A 15,397-nucleotide genomic window follows, 5' to 3' on the forward strand; every position below is an offset into this window, starting at 1 on the left:
TGTGTGTGTGTGTGTGTGTGTGTGTGTGTGTGTGTGTGTGTGTGTGTAGTGGAAAAGATGAAGTTGGAAGAGAAATAACTAATCGGGTTGGAAGAAAACCTTTACATGTATTGAAAACGATTGTAAAGAAGACTTCTTGTTTTCTGAACTCATATAATGATTCATAGTAAAAACACCTAGAGAACTCCATATTCATGTATCAGATCGCGTTGAACATTCTAAACTTTTGCAGTGATGTATGTCCACTTATAGCTCAATAAGGCTGGAAAATTTTAAAATATACATATATTTTTAAAATATTATATATATAAATTGTAAACCCTACCCTACTTGAGCTATGGTGTCAGCAGCTTTTTACTATGGATATTCCTGCTCGGAGATTTGAGGGCTATGACCAACAGACAGATAAAACCATAAACTGGCACCCTGACAGAAGGAATGTTGTTCCAAATACCACTGCAGAAGTCACCTTATACCGAGTAGGTGTCTTGAATAGATTTAATTGCAGAATGAAAGCTTTGGAAACAACTTATATCTACTATATGTGTATTGCTTTCCACTCAGATTCTTTCATAACAGTTCCCCAAAGGAACATATTTTTAAATGATGAAATATTAAAGGAAAAGCATATCCAAAAGCGGGGGCGGGGGGCATTTCACAGCATAAAGACAAAAACCTAAAGGCCCATGGAGAGAGAAGGATTTCAAGACCCATGACCTGGTACTCAGTTGCCAGCTTAGTGGCCTTGTCTCCTCCCTGAAGGGGGTCCCAGCAGATGTAAATCCAGGAGTTATGAGCACGGCATCACAGATCAATACTCTCCTAAAACTGTCATCAGACTGGTGACAAATGCACTGAGATTGGGAAACAGGCTCCAGGCATTCTTGTACCTTCCAAAGTGACTGGAATACGAAAGGAACTTTAACCTTTAGCAGAGCCCCACTTGCCTGACAGCAAAGGATGCAGAAAAGTGTTTTTATGGTTGTTATTTTGCCTGGTGGGGGCGGGGGGGAGAACAAAACCAGAAGTGGAAAATTTAAATAGCTTTGCCAAAGTCATAGTATTAACAGCTAGAAATGCTGAGAATTAGACCAAAATACAGAGATTCTGATCCCAACTTTACTTTTCTCTACCCCCACTTGGGCCCTTGGGAATTGGGAAAACTTCCCCCCCCCCCCCCCCCCCCCCCCCGCCTCCCAGCAAAAGGCAGTGACAGCAAAACCTGTTCAGAAGGTGTATTTGGAGCCTTGCAAAAAGCCACAGGTATGGCAATGACCTTCGTTCAGACACTTCTCCGGGGCCTGCCAGGAATCCTGGGACTGGAACATTTTATTTCTAATTTTGTAAAGCAAATATAAATTAATGATATACATTAACGGTCTAATATATTTTTTAAACAACCTATAGACCAAGCACTGTGCATGTGTGTGTATTCTTAGTCTAAATAAATGTTCACAACTTTCCTTTGAAGTAAGTACTGTGCCCATTTAACTGATAAGCTGGACCTCAGAGAGGGTAAGGGATGCGTCCAGAGTCACACAGCAAACCAGGATTGGAAGCCAGGTTAACTGAGCTCTGAAAACACCTTCTCACAGAGACAGTGTCTCTGCAACGGAAAAGTTGTCACCCTGTGAAAATGGTACTCAGTGGTTCATAGGAAACTCATTTGGAACGCATTACTAGGCACCTCACTAACCGATGCCGATAAAACCCAAAAGGGCAGTGATGGTAAATCACTTGAGCAGGCATTAGAGTGGGTTTCTACAAGTCAGATGAGACCCAGCAACAGAAGGAAGTGAGACCCCTGGGTGGGCTTCCCCCTGCAGTGCACAGCACTGAGCTGTTACCAAAAATCCAAATGAGTAAATTTTAAAGTCTATCTGACTTTACTAATCGATTCAGGAATCCGGCAATATCCCCTCTAGCAAGCAGAGGGGAATTCCAAAGGGCTCTAGAAAGAAAAGTTTTTAAAGAAAGGACGAGGGAGTCATAAGCAGGAAAAAAAGGATTATTTGGGGTGGGCTCGGCTTCCTTTAGGGAAAAGGGGTCTTATTAGGTGGATTACGTCATCTTCCTTTGGGGGTTGGAGAGGGCCCATGTGATGGTTTACCTTATTACCTTATTGATGCTGATCAGAAAACTCCTGACTGATCAGTTAAGACTATATTTCTGGGAGAAGTTGAAACTTTAATTAGGTTAGGCATTAAGCCCCGGTTTAGGGGCTTGGTCTAGCATAAGTCTGGGCTTATGGTTCTCTTTTTAAAAGGATGCTGGGCCAGGGCTGGCTCAGTTGGTTAAGCGTCTGTCTTCGGCTCAGGTCATGATCCCGGGGTCCTGGGATCCAGCCCTGAGTTGGGCTCCCTGATCAGCAGGGAGCCTGTTTCTCCCTCTCCCTCTGCTGCTCCACCTGCTTGTGCTCTCTCTCTCTCTCTCTCTCTCTCTCTCTCTGTCAAATAAATAAATAAAATCTTTTAAAAAATAAAAGATGCTGGACTGGACATCAGCACTGGGGTCACGGCATGACCTCCCAGGACAAGGGGAGCCCCGGGTGAGAAGGGTTGGAGATATCACATTGGAGCAGAGACCTGCTAGCAGGCGGTCCATATGGCTCGTCCATTCATCCCTCTCCCGCTGTCTCTTCTAGTAGGAGACTTAGTGGCTTGCTTTTCAGTTTTTTTTTGTTTGTTTGTTTGTGTAATGGGGATCATAGCCAGTCACAGAGCCTTTATAAAGTTGCAGGTTTGAAACCCCCGCAGGAGGCTGGAGCCTGCAGAGCACACCAGCTGCAGAGCCGCCTGGGGAGCTGGCACAGCCGTGAGACCCTACCAGCTCCTCAGCACCCGGGAGCCTCAGCTTCCTCGTCTGTTTGCTAAGGTGATCGGAGTCTCTCCACAGAGGACTGATCCAAGCATTAAAGGAGAAAATGTATGTTGAGTGCTTAGTGTCATGCTTGTTGCAAGGGCACTGGATCGGGTGGGCGTGACGCTGGAGCTCTGGGCTCAGAGGAGAGAGGATGCAGCCTGGGTGCCGCCAACCACCAGAAGCTAACACACTCCATTCCCCGACCCTTCTCCATAGCTCTTTGCTATTTTATTTTAAGTAGGAAAGATGAAACAAATGTGGAGACGTAATCTTGCACATTTCTATGGCTGATGAGTCAAACCCACAAACTGTGTGCGTGCGTGTGCGTGGCTGCAGAGTTTATACAAAACACAAAAGAGAACTTAATATCAGCATGAGTCATAAACTAAAGACAAGAAATGCACTGCTGATGTTCAGAAACGTGTGGACACTCATGTATGTCACTGCAGACAGGGTGCCTACAGAACTATTCTAAGTGAAACCAAGCCCATAGCATTTCCTGATCAATGTCCTCTGCCTTCCCGGCACACCTGGGTCCACTCCGTCCCTGAGCAGAGGAAGGACCAACTTGCCCGACCAGAGTGAAGACTCTTCTGAAGGCTCTCCACAGATTGAAACATGATTCCATTAATTCCCCGCTTCATTCGGTAATTTTTCCCTATAAATTCTTATTTCTGCATGTTTTATTTAAATCTAGAAATACATTTAACTATACTCCCATAATGGGAACAGATTTGTCATTAAATCCTCTGAAAGTTAGAATACTGTGAATAAAATATAATAGTATTTCTATTAGGAGTAATTTTTCCCATAAGCCCCTGAGCAACAAATCCTGAAGAACAATTATCAAGAGACAGACTCCAGCGAGAATAAATGTCACATGTGTGATATAGGACACACTGCACAGCATCTTTCCAGGTTCTCACTGATGAGCTGTGTTCCCTATAATTAGTCCTTGGAAAGCCGGGGTTTTAACAGCCAAAGGATTATGCATCTGATTACATAAATCTCAGCTACAAGAATAGTCAACCTCCCTACTTCTTACAAATTCAGTCTGCTTCAACCCAGTAGGACTTTTTGTGACGACCACGGGTATCTAAGACAACCTAAAATAAGTCACAACAAAGAACCTGAAGTATAAAAACAATACTGCATGGTATTTCCCAAAGTGCGTGAGGAAACATTCCACATGATTATTCCCAGATCGTCACACACACTTTCCCTGACGTTCTGGCTTGGATAGAATCAGAGAAGTTTAAATTAAGATGGCGCTCAGATTCAAGTGGCCAGCCCTCCACCGAATTCAAACACTGCCCTCTCCAGGACCAATCCTTGCACATGCCCACAGATGACACGACTTTGAGGAGAGAAGGAAGATGATAGGATTCCCTCCAATCACAACCCACAGGCAGATACATTCACAGAATCAACGACATGAATTTCCACAAACATTTCTCTTCTTCTTTTTAAAAAAATTACAGAGATCTATTTGTACTTTTTGAACCAAATTTCTAATTCTATGGAAGGCATGAAAGGTTACCTCTGATTTTTTTCCTCACTTCTCTGGGGCTAGGAGGAAGGAGGCAGGATGGAGTGTATCTAAAAAGGTTGTTTTTTTCTTTTTTCACTGAAAATTAAAATCAGCATCTGAGCTTGACATAAGAATTTTAAGAGTCCTCCTACTTGAAAGGGCACAATTTTAAAATATGATTTTATACATTCAGACTCTAAATTGTACCCCTTTTAATATAGAAAGAAAAAATAAATAAATAAATAAATGACTCCATTTGGGTTGAGAGATCTTGTTTACTCAATGGAGCTTTTAGGGCAAAAACAAAATGCCAGTTAATATACTGCAGTTTGAGGAGAGTTTGAGTAGAAACTGAAAGGGAGTTAAAATTTTTTATGAATTTAGCTGTTGAAATTTTTAGGCTTAATGGTGAAAAGTTAAGAAACTCTTTTTAAGAAGCACATACTTAATCTCTAAATCATGACCACCTCGAAGAAGTTAAGAAAATGTAAAAAAAAAAAGAAGAAAGAAGAGAAAAGCAAATGTAGTCAGTGTGAAGTCTTGGTTTTATTACAGGGTAACACAAGGAATTGAGCATCCAATTCCAGGTATAAAACATACTTTCTAAATTTGGTTGAGAATAAAATTGGCTGTGGTCTCAATGTGAAATCTACCAGAAGGCCCTGGTAGTGAATCAACACCATATTTTGTATGCTGCCATCAAGAAACATAAAGTTTGTTCTTCAGAAAGACAGGAAGCATGAACATTGTTGCATTTTTTTTCTCCTTTTAGGTTAATACTTGGATAAGGAATTGTATTAATTCTATCGTCCTTTTTTTTTTTTGGTTAAAGGGCTTAAAGTCCTATAAGGAAATGATGCTCATAAATGCAATTTATGTTGCTGTCATCACTGGTAAAGAAATGTTATCAGTGGGGTGCCTGGGTGGCTCAGTTGGTTAAGCGACTGCCTTCGGCTCAGGTCATGATCCTGGAGTCCCGGGATCGAGTCCTGCTTCGGGCTCCCTGCTCGGCAGGGAGTCTGTTTCTCCCTCTGACCCTCTTCCCTCTCATGCTCTCATCTCTCATTCTCTCTCAAATGAATAAATAAAATCTTTAAAAAAGAAATGTTATCATTTTTGATAAATTTGTATTTGAACCTTATTTTGACAATAAAGCTGCTCCAAACTGTGTTGAATTTAAGAATACTGAAACTCACCACAAAGAGATCACACCCATAAGAAAGGCTATCATAATAATAATAATAATAATAATAATAATAATAAAAGGACAGGTAGTAATAAATATTGGTGAAGATGTAAAGTAGAAGTCCTTGTACACCCGTGGTGGGAATGTGAGCTGGTACAGCTGCTTTGGAACAAAGTCTGGGGGTTCTTCAAGTGGTTAAACATAGAGTTGCCATAATACCTAGCAGTACAACTACTAGCTACATATGCAAGAGAAATGAAACCATGCCCCCACGCAAACTTAAGCACAAATGTTTAGAGCAGCATGATTCACAATAGCCAAAAGGTGAAGACAACCCAGATGTCCATCAACACGTAAGTGGATAAACAAAATATGGTCTATTCATACTGTTAAATACTCTCTCGCCTTTAAAAGGAAGGAAATTCTGATGTATACTACAACATGGGAGAACCTTCAAGACATCATGCTGCGTGAAATAAGCCAGTCCCAAAAGACAAAACATGGTATGATCCCACTTCTATAATGGAACTTTCAGAGACAAATGAAGAGACAGAAAGTAGATTAGTGGTCACCAGAGGCTGTGGGGAGGGAGGATGGGGAGACAGTGTTCAAGGCATACAGAGTTTCAGTTGGGGAAGACGAAGAAGTTCTAGACGGTAGAGTGGTGAGGGTTCCACAACATTGTGAATGTAATGCCCCTGAATTATATGCCTAAAAATGATTAAAATGGTGAACTTTATGTTATGTATATTGTATCCCAATACTATACAATCCCAAAAATACAGCTTCATAGATACAAAAGTTGTAACTTTAATAGACTTACAGTTCTTAATTTGGATTAATTTCAGATATTAAAATGTTGACTGGGGAAGAAATACTACCGACGGGTTGATGCATACTCCAACATGGAGGAACCTTGAAAACATGCTAAGTGAAAGTCAGCTATAAGGACCATGTATTATATGAGCCCATAAGAATAAGAATTTCTCAGAAAAGACAAATCTACAGAGACAGAAAGTAGACTAGCTATTGCTTAGGGCTTGGGGGCCGGCGCAGATAGAAGAACAAGAGCAGCTAAGGGGAGAAAGGTTTCTTTGGGGAGTTATAAAAATACGCTAAAATGGATGGTGGAAATGAATGTGCAACTCATTAAATATGTTAAAAACCATTGAGTTGGACACTTTAAAGAGGTGAATTAAATGGTAGGTATCTCAAAGCTATTTTTTAAAAAGAATACAGGAACTCTAGAAATACATTGAACCCATTAACATCTACTTGCCCACAGCTATTCCAAATCGAAATTTAACTGACAAAGGAGAGTTCACAACCATAAGCAGCTCTATCAGTTATTTACTGCCATAATAATGCAGACAACAACCTCAAACCTCAGTGGCAGACACTGCCATACTGAGCTCCCCAGGCTCAGGGCCACGGTCGGCTCAGCAGGTGCTTCGGTCTCACCTCACCTGTCTTGGGGACACTGGCCGTTGGCTGATCTAGAAAGGCCCCATCTGGGATGACTCAAATCCTGTCTCACCATGCAGCCAACAAACCCAAGCACCTCTTATAAAGGTGGTACAGAAGCAAGAGAAGACATAGGAAAAAATGCAAGGCTGTTCCAAGCCCTTCATCTACCACCTCGGCGAGCATTCCACTGACCAAAGCAAATCTCGTAGCCTAACTCAGAATCAAGGGTCGGGAGAGTAGATTCTGCTTCACCTTTATTTTCTCCCCATTTCTACTTACAATTGTATCAGGAACTTTGAGATGTCTTGCTTTATTTCCGTTTAATCTTGATTTAAATAATAGCCACATTTAACATCTTTATAATTCAGCTTGAATAATGACTGCATAATTCAGGTAGATTCAAAAGCAAATAGAATCTGTTTGCAACAGCAAACTCTGACATAAATGCCACTGGACGATGCTGTATGTGCCATGAGGCTTGACTGTGTCAGGTACCTTCCCCTTAAAGTGTCTTTGTGGCAGACATCTTTGTTGCTCAGGTGTGTTCACCACAAGGATTTTTGCTGCATAACTAGCAGCGAAGGAATTTGGCCATAAAAATTTTAAAAAGATAAAAAATAAATAGCCTGTTGGCAGTTTGGCTTGACAGTTTCGTTTCGTTTCTTTTCTCCATCGACATGCTACTCTCATTTTTATAGCATATAAATCTTAACCCCCCTAGTGGTCCATAGAGTGGCACGGTTCTGAACCTACATTGCCCGAAGAACTTTGGCACGTCGAGCCACGGACATGTTGGCAATATGCCAAGAACAAAAAACAGTGTGGAAGGCTTTCACGACAGGCTACAAACTCAGTTACAAATATGTATCCTAGTATTTGGAAACCGATACTGCTCTTAATGAAGGAAGGAATTTTAGTGGGAAAAAAAGGTGTAATGCAAAATGAGGACACAACTTGACAGTCAAAACAAAACAAAAGTATGAACAAAGATTTGAAAGACAAGTGTTTAGGTACAATCCAGAAAATAAAAGCAGTTATATGCAGTGTTGGCATGAATCTACACCCATTTTAAATGTATTCAAATATTTTGTACTTCACAATAAAGTCTTTTTAATTTTTCCATTGATTTTTCATGTTTCATTGGGTCCTTTTTAATGAATGTCTCTCTTTCACTTTTCGTGATTTTATCTTTTATGGCAAAATGGCCTTATGGCCAATTAGGAATGTGCCAAAAGTGTTTGCTGCAAAAATGCTCTTGGCCAAGATGCTTTCGGCGAAACTACGGACAACCCAGCTTGATGACTTGCCTTTTAATTATAGGAAATTTTAGCTTTTACAAAGAAAACTACTTTTTAAAGTGCTTTTCTAAATATCTTCTCTTATCACTAAAATGCATGCCTGTATGCACAAGTATAATTGGAATGGGAAAATGTTAATAACGACCCCCCCTACACACACACACACACACACACACACACACACACACAAACACAAACACACACACTCCCCTTGCTCTTGCCTGTGGATGAAAAGTGCTTTGTCACTGATATAACAGATGATAACTCTTTCTTTATGTTCATTTATAGGACTAGATTCATTTTATTTGTGTTGTAATTATAATGTGACATTACTCTGCATCGTGTTCCGGGTTTGCACGTTTTATTTCCAGAGAGTGGCTTCATATGTGGAAAATGAAATCTTATTTTTGCCTGTCAGTCTAAAACGACTTTGAATCCTAAATGGGTCTCACATGGCCCACCTTTAAGACATTCTTTTTTGTTGTTACATTTTCTGCATGACGGACTGTATCGCTTACATGAATTATGTAACAAATGCCCACCTTATATAGTGTTGGGTATACTTTTTTTTTTAAGATTTTATTTATTCATTTGAGAGAGAGAGAGAGAGCACATGAGGGGGTATACTTTTTATCCACAGGCAAGAATCAGAGGAAAGAAATGATTATATCATTAGAGTTTTGTTTTTTTTTTTTTTTTAAGGGGTGGTTTTAGTTGATTTTGTAAGGAGTGACTTAAAGTGGTGGCTCAAAGTAGGAATCTAAAGCCACTCCATTATTTGGAGGCTTAAGTAATCGTACCTGCCAGGAAATAGACCAGGGCTCTGCTCTCTCTTCTCTGCCCCTTCCATGTGTTTCAATTACCGGGAAGGTTAATGGTGCCGAACAACAGAGGTATGAAGGCGCCTTTCATTACCTTCAGCGTCAGAAGCCCCCCGAGCCTATCTGCCTTCCCTTACTGTTTATGGGGAAAGACAGAGTGTTCTCTCACATGCCAGAGAACATGAGAACTGACTTCGCACAGCCGAGCAGAACTTTGCCAACATTTTCTGGAAAACAATTCTGTCCCTTTCAGAGCCAGCCCGGAACGTAATTTGAACTCGAATACAAAGCAAAAAGTCCTCTAAGATGAGTTATGAAATCCTTTAATCTTGTGAAATCAGCAAACTGTCTTCTACATTCTCCTACATGTTCTCTCCAACAAGGGCTTAGTTACTAATCAAGCAAAGGCAGAGTAGACAAGTAGAGTGTCTCTTTGAATTTTTTATACTGAATTAACAAAAATAATAGGGGTGTTAAAGACGAGAGGGCAATAATGGGCAAAATGCACTAAGGCACTTCCCTCTGCTGCATAGGTTCTCTCATCTCTCATCTGTAGGGTACCGTGATGCTGCCAACTGAAGTTTAAAACATTCTATAGATGTCCTCCCTCTCTCACTGTGTCTCTCTCTGTCAAATAAATAAAATCTTTAAAAAAAAATTCTGTAGATGTCCTTTGTGACCTCTCCTTTTGAAATATCATCCTCCATGTAGACTCCATCAGGATTAACCTTATATAGAAATAATCAGTACCTGTGAGCAGGGCAGGTTTTCAGGGAATGGAAATGAACTTCTGACCCCTACCAAATCTCTCTTGTTTAAGGATAGACTCGCCAATATTTAGCAAAAGACGAAAACCTTGTTTCCTTTTCCTCGTTATTGTTTCAAACATGTTAACAAAAGCCATTAATTGGAAGACAGGCAACGTTGCCTTAAATTGTCCCTCCTCGGATCCTCGGCTTTGATCTGGGGAAGGACTTCAAGCCCCAAGAAAGGGTAACGTGTGCAAAGAAAAGATCACTGCGATAGGGTTTCTGGATAAAATACAACACACCTACATAAACATGAATTTCAGAGAAACACATAGTTTGGGGGACATACGTATACTACACATGAATCTGGCAACTCTACATCAGGGTGTACGGCGGAGATGGGGGATGATTAGAAGAAAAGAGGTCACGGAGGGCATCAAAAATGAACATGATACTTCACAGTTGTGTCTAGGCAAAGGTCAGCGAACTCTGGCCTGAGCTGTTTCAATAATGTTTAACTGAGGAGCGCCTGGGTCGGTGAAGCGTCGTCTGTCTGTCTTCAGCTCGGGTCATGATCCTGGGGTCCTGGGATCGAGTCCCTTATCGGGCTCCCTGCTCAGTGGGGAGTCTGCTTGAGATTCTTTCCCTCTCCTTCCTCGGCTCCTCCTCCTGCTTGCAACATGCTCTATCTCTAAATAAATAAATAAAATCTTCAAAAAATAATGTTTTACTGAGACACAGTCACACCCAGTCATTGGGTGCAGTCTGGGACTGCTCTCACTCCACAATTGCAGAGTTCAGTAGTTGCAACAGATACAATATGTCCCCTAGAGCCTAAAATATTTTCCATCTGACCCTTTACAGAAAAGGTTAGCCAAACTTTTGTCCCAGGTAAATTCCTGAAATGACAGCTGCCCTCCTAAATACTTGCCATTCTCATCTCTGAAGAAATGTTCCTTTCCATAGGCATGCCCATAATTTTAAAGCTGAAAATACGTTAGGATATTAAATAAGTGATATCATTTTACTCATTGGAATTAAACATAAGACAATAAAGTTACTTCAAGAAAAACAGAGCTTTGAGAAATGTTTATACATGTCAGCATTTGTGTTTCAGAACTCCAGACAGCCTCATGGAAAACTTATTTCTCAGCACAATGAAGCAGAGACTATTATGGAAGATTCAGGGAAATCAAATCCACCCACCAACTAGATCTTCCAATCTTCAGGAGAACATTTCCTACCCAATGTGGTTCAAAGTGGCTTAAAGAAGCAATTGTTTAATTCTCATGTGGATAACTATGGTTCTGGAAGAACGAAGGAATTGTAGACTTAATCTCCAAGCAGTAAGAAGAAAAGTTGGGCTTCCAAAGTCTGTAATGTGCCAATGAGTAGCCGGAAGGAAGCATGCAGTTGGAAAGTAGGATTTTATTCCTCAGAGCCAACACATGGTTGAAGCCACTTGGTGAGTGGATAACAGGAGTGAAGTCTGGGGACCAAAGTCGCCCCCTACATGCAGATGGCAGACAGAAACAAGATAAAGTCCACATCACAACCCAGGGTTTGAAAACCTAGTTTGCAAATAAAAAGTGCAGAGAAGAAAATTCTATTTCTAACCTACCTGTGAAATGTATGCACTTAATTTTCAGATTATGAAGTGTACAAAGGAGGAGCAAGTCTAGACTGTTATGCCTGACGGCGCATCAGCTGCCAGGATTCCCCGATGCAAAGCTAAGGAATGACAGTGAAGGAGTGAACCCAGACCACTGCCAGCACCATGGCCGAAGACTGAAAAACACACATGAAGGGATTTCCTGACACGTATGGCAAATAACCCTGCATACAAGTCCTCCAGGCCATGACCTAGATGGTGTATGAGAAAAAAGAAATAAAGAAACCAGCTGGTTGGCCCTGGGGAGAGAGGACCAAGTCAGTTTCAGTAGACTTGAGGTTCCCAGGGCTCTGGGGATACGAATGGTACAGAGTCCGACAGGCCGGGCCACGACACCCTGGTGCTCTGGCCCTCGCCAGAGTGTGCTATAAACCTCAGTCTGCACACTTCCACTGTGAAAATAAAATCCAATGTATTTTATTAAAACTCTCCATGGAAAATGGCCAGGGCCAGTAACATAATGATAGTTCGATAAATGCGTAATATTAGTAATAGAAATAACTATAAGAATCTCCTAAGAACATATTTAATAACCTAGTGCATTTTGGGTCACCCATTTCTAGCCCAAGGATTTAACCTATCCTACCATAGTCTCTAATCTAGAGTCTACCTTCTGTTGGCCAGGGTATGCCAGGATGAAATGTTAGTGGTTTTGGTGCTATAGTCCTATCGTTTCTTGTGGCAGTGTAACAGATGGATGTTTCTAGACATACTTTTTGTATGAATAAACAAGTAAAAGTAAAAAAACATTCCTATGAATTGCATATTAAATATTAAAGTGTGAGCAATTCTAATTTAAAAATGAAAGAATTATAAGTGAAAATTTGACTAATGTGCTTTTCAGAAGCCACTATCGGACCTTTTCACAACAGAAAATTTTAAGTTGTGCTAGAAACATTCCTTGCAGAAGTCACACCTGACATAAAGAACTCTAATTAAACATAACATCTCCCATACAAACACATTCCTTAATAATTACTTCAGTGTGGAATAGGGAAATTATCAGATGGGATTGGAAATTTGTCAGTTGGTAGTTTTTCAGTGAAGCACACCTGAGTTAATTAAACCTCCAGCAGCAAGCAAGAAGACCATCTTGACAGAATCTTAGCCGTAGTCAAATGCAGGAGTTGTGGGAGTGTATTTATAGGGTTTGGAGTGTGAACTCAAACGGTTTCAGGTGGATTTTTCAAGATGGGGATCTGGCGGAGCTTGGGAAAATCTTATGACATAAGAGTAATGATTTGGAGGCTCATTATGAGGCATAAAGGCAATTCAGCAAAGAAAGGGTAGAATTTTCAAGAAATAGTGCTAGAGCAATTTGATCCTTATTTGATCCATTTTTTTAGAAACAAACTTTCATTTATACTTCATACTTTATACAAAAATTAGCTCAAAATGGATCATAGACCTAAATATAAAACCTAAAACAATACAATTTCTAGAAGAAAATATAGGAGGAAATATTTGTGACCTTGGATTAGGCAAATATTTCTCAGCTATGACGCCAAAATCACAATATATAAGAAAAGTCAATAAATTAGATTTTATCAAGATGAAAATGTCTGCTCTTTGAAAGAAACATTCAGTTAAGAAAGTAGAAATCATGAACTGGTCAAAAATACTTGCAAGTAACAGATTTGATTAAAAAAAAGTGTATATATAAATAACTCTTGAAACTCAATAATAAAATCTGAACAGACCAATTTCGGTAAGGAGATTAAATTAGTATACAAAAACATCCCAACAACAACAACAACAAAAAAGTCCAGGACCAGACAGCTTCACTGGTGAATTACACCAAACATTCAAAGAACAATAATACCAATCATCAATCTCTTCAAAAAATAGAAAAGGAGAGAACACTTCTCAATTCATTTTAGAAAAAATAAAGTTCCCTGATACCAAAACCAGACAAGAATGTCAAAAAAAAAAAAATTAGAGGTCAGTATCTCTGATGAATATAGACATAAAAATTCTCAACAAAATATTAACAAACCAAACTGAACAATACATTAAAAGGATCAGATGCCATGACAAGTGGAATTTATTCCAGGGATTCAAGGAGGGTTCAGCATCTGCAAATCAATCCATTGATATGCCACATTAACAAAATGATGGATAAAAATCATACAATCATCCAAAAGATGTAGACAAAACATTTGACAGAGTTCAACATCCATTCATGATAAACACTCTCAACAGAGTGGGTATAGAAGGGATGTACCGCAACATGATAAAGGTCTTCTGAAAAATAAATGAATAAATCTAAAAAAAAAAAAAAAAGGAAATCTTAAAAGTTCTCATCACATAAAAAAAACTGTGTTAACTCTGTGTGGTACAGATGTTAACTAGACTTACTATGATGATCACTCTGCAATATATACAAATATTGAATCATTCTATTATACATCTGAAGCTAATATAATATCATAGTATATCAGTTATACCGCAATAAAAAAATAACAAACAACCCAACTTTTTAAAAAGTGGTCAAAATTTGAATAGACACTTCACCAAAGTTGTATAGAATGCAGATTAGCACAGGAAAAGATGCTCTGCACCATAGCCATTAGGGAAATGTAAACAACACTCATAATGGAATTATTCTACATACCGATTAGAATGGATAAAATTAAAAAGACAGATGATAGCAAACGTTTTATTTGTAATAGCCCCAAACAGAAACAACACAAATATCTATCAATAGGTGAAATATCTCTCAGTACACAAATTGTGGTATATCCATACAGTAGAATACTCAACAATAAAAATAAATGTGTTATAGATAACTGTAGGAAGATAGATGAATCACAAAATAATCATGCAGCATAAAAGAAACCAGGCAAAAAATAATATATTCTTTGTGACTCTATGTAAAATTCTATATGCAACACAAACCAATCAACAGTGGCAGAAAGTAGGTCAGCGGTGGTCAGTTGATGAGGATGGTAAAGAGAGGTGACCAGAAAAGTTTATAAAGGAGCAAGAACTATCTTTGGGGGAGATGGATATACCTTCATTTTCTAGATCGTGAAGATGGATGGTGCCATGGGTGTATATATATCTCAAAACTTGTCAAAGTAGACACTTCAAAATATGCAGGTTAGTTCATATCGATTATACCTGACTAAAGTGGTTCAAAAAGGAACACATTCCTACAAAAAAAAGAGACAATGTAAAAATATTAGCGAGTGAGCATTATGATTTTTACTGTTGGAATTCCCAAAGGCACTTGGTTAAATGGTACTTTTTCAGTGAAACATTCCAAGTTGTCCTCTTTGGTATGAAAAGAACAAAAAAAACAAAAAAACAAAACTCCTAAGACTCAAGGGATCAGATAACATACTGCACTTATTCTTTTCTCTCTTTTTTTAAGATTTTATTTATTGCTTTGACAGAGAGAGACACAGCGAGAGAGGGAACACAGGCAGGGGGAGTGGGAGAGGGAGAAGCAGGCTTCCTGCCGAGCAGGGAGCCCGATGCGGGGCTTGATCCCAGGACCCTGGGACCATGACCTGAGCCGAAGGCAGAAGCTTAAGGACTGAGCCACCCAGGCGCCCGCCCCACCTATTCTTTATGTCATATGTTACTCCACCGCTACACACACACCTACCTACTAAAAGTATGAAAAAGACCTAGAGCCCAAAAATGGTGTAAAGAATGCTCAGCCTCTCCCGCACCACCTGAACACCCCAGCCCAGTGTGCTGATGGAAAAGTTGCTGTGGAAAGCGTGTCTTACACTCAGAAAAACAAACCAGCATACTAAAGCACAAAGCTTGCAGAATTCTAGCAATAAAATGAAAAGAAGCT

Source organism: Callorhinus ursinus, unplaced genomic scaffold, assembly GCF_003265705.2.
Source record: "Callorhinus ursinus isolate GAN/ISIS: 27379988/994484 unplaced genomic scaffold, GSC_fseal_2.0 scaffold28, whole genome shotgun sequence".
NCBI classification, from domain to species: Eukaryota; Metazoa; Chordata; class Mammalia; order Carnivora; family Otariidae; genus Callorhinus; species Callorhinus ursinus.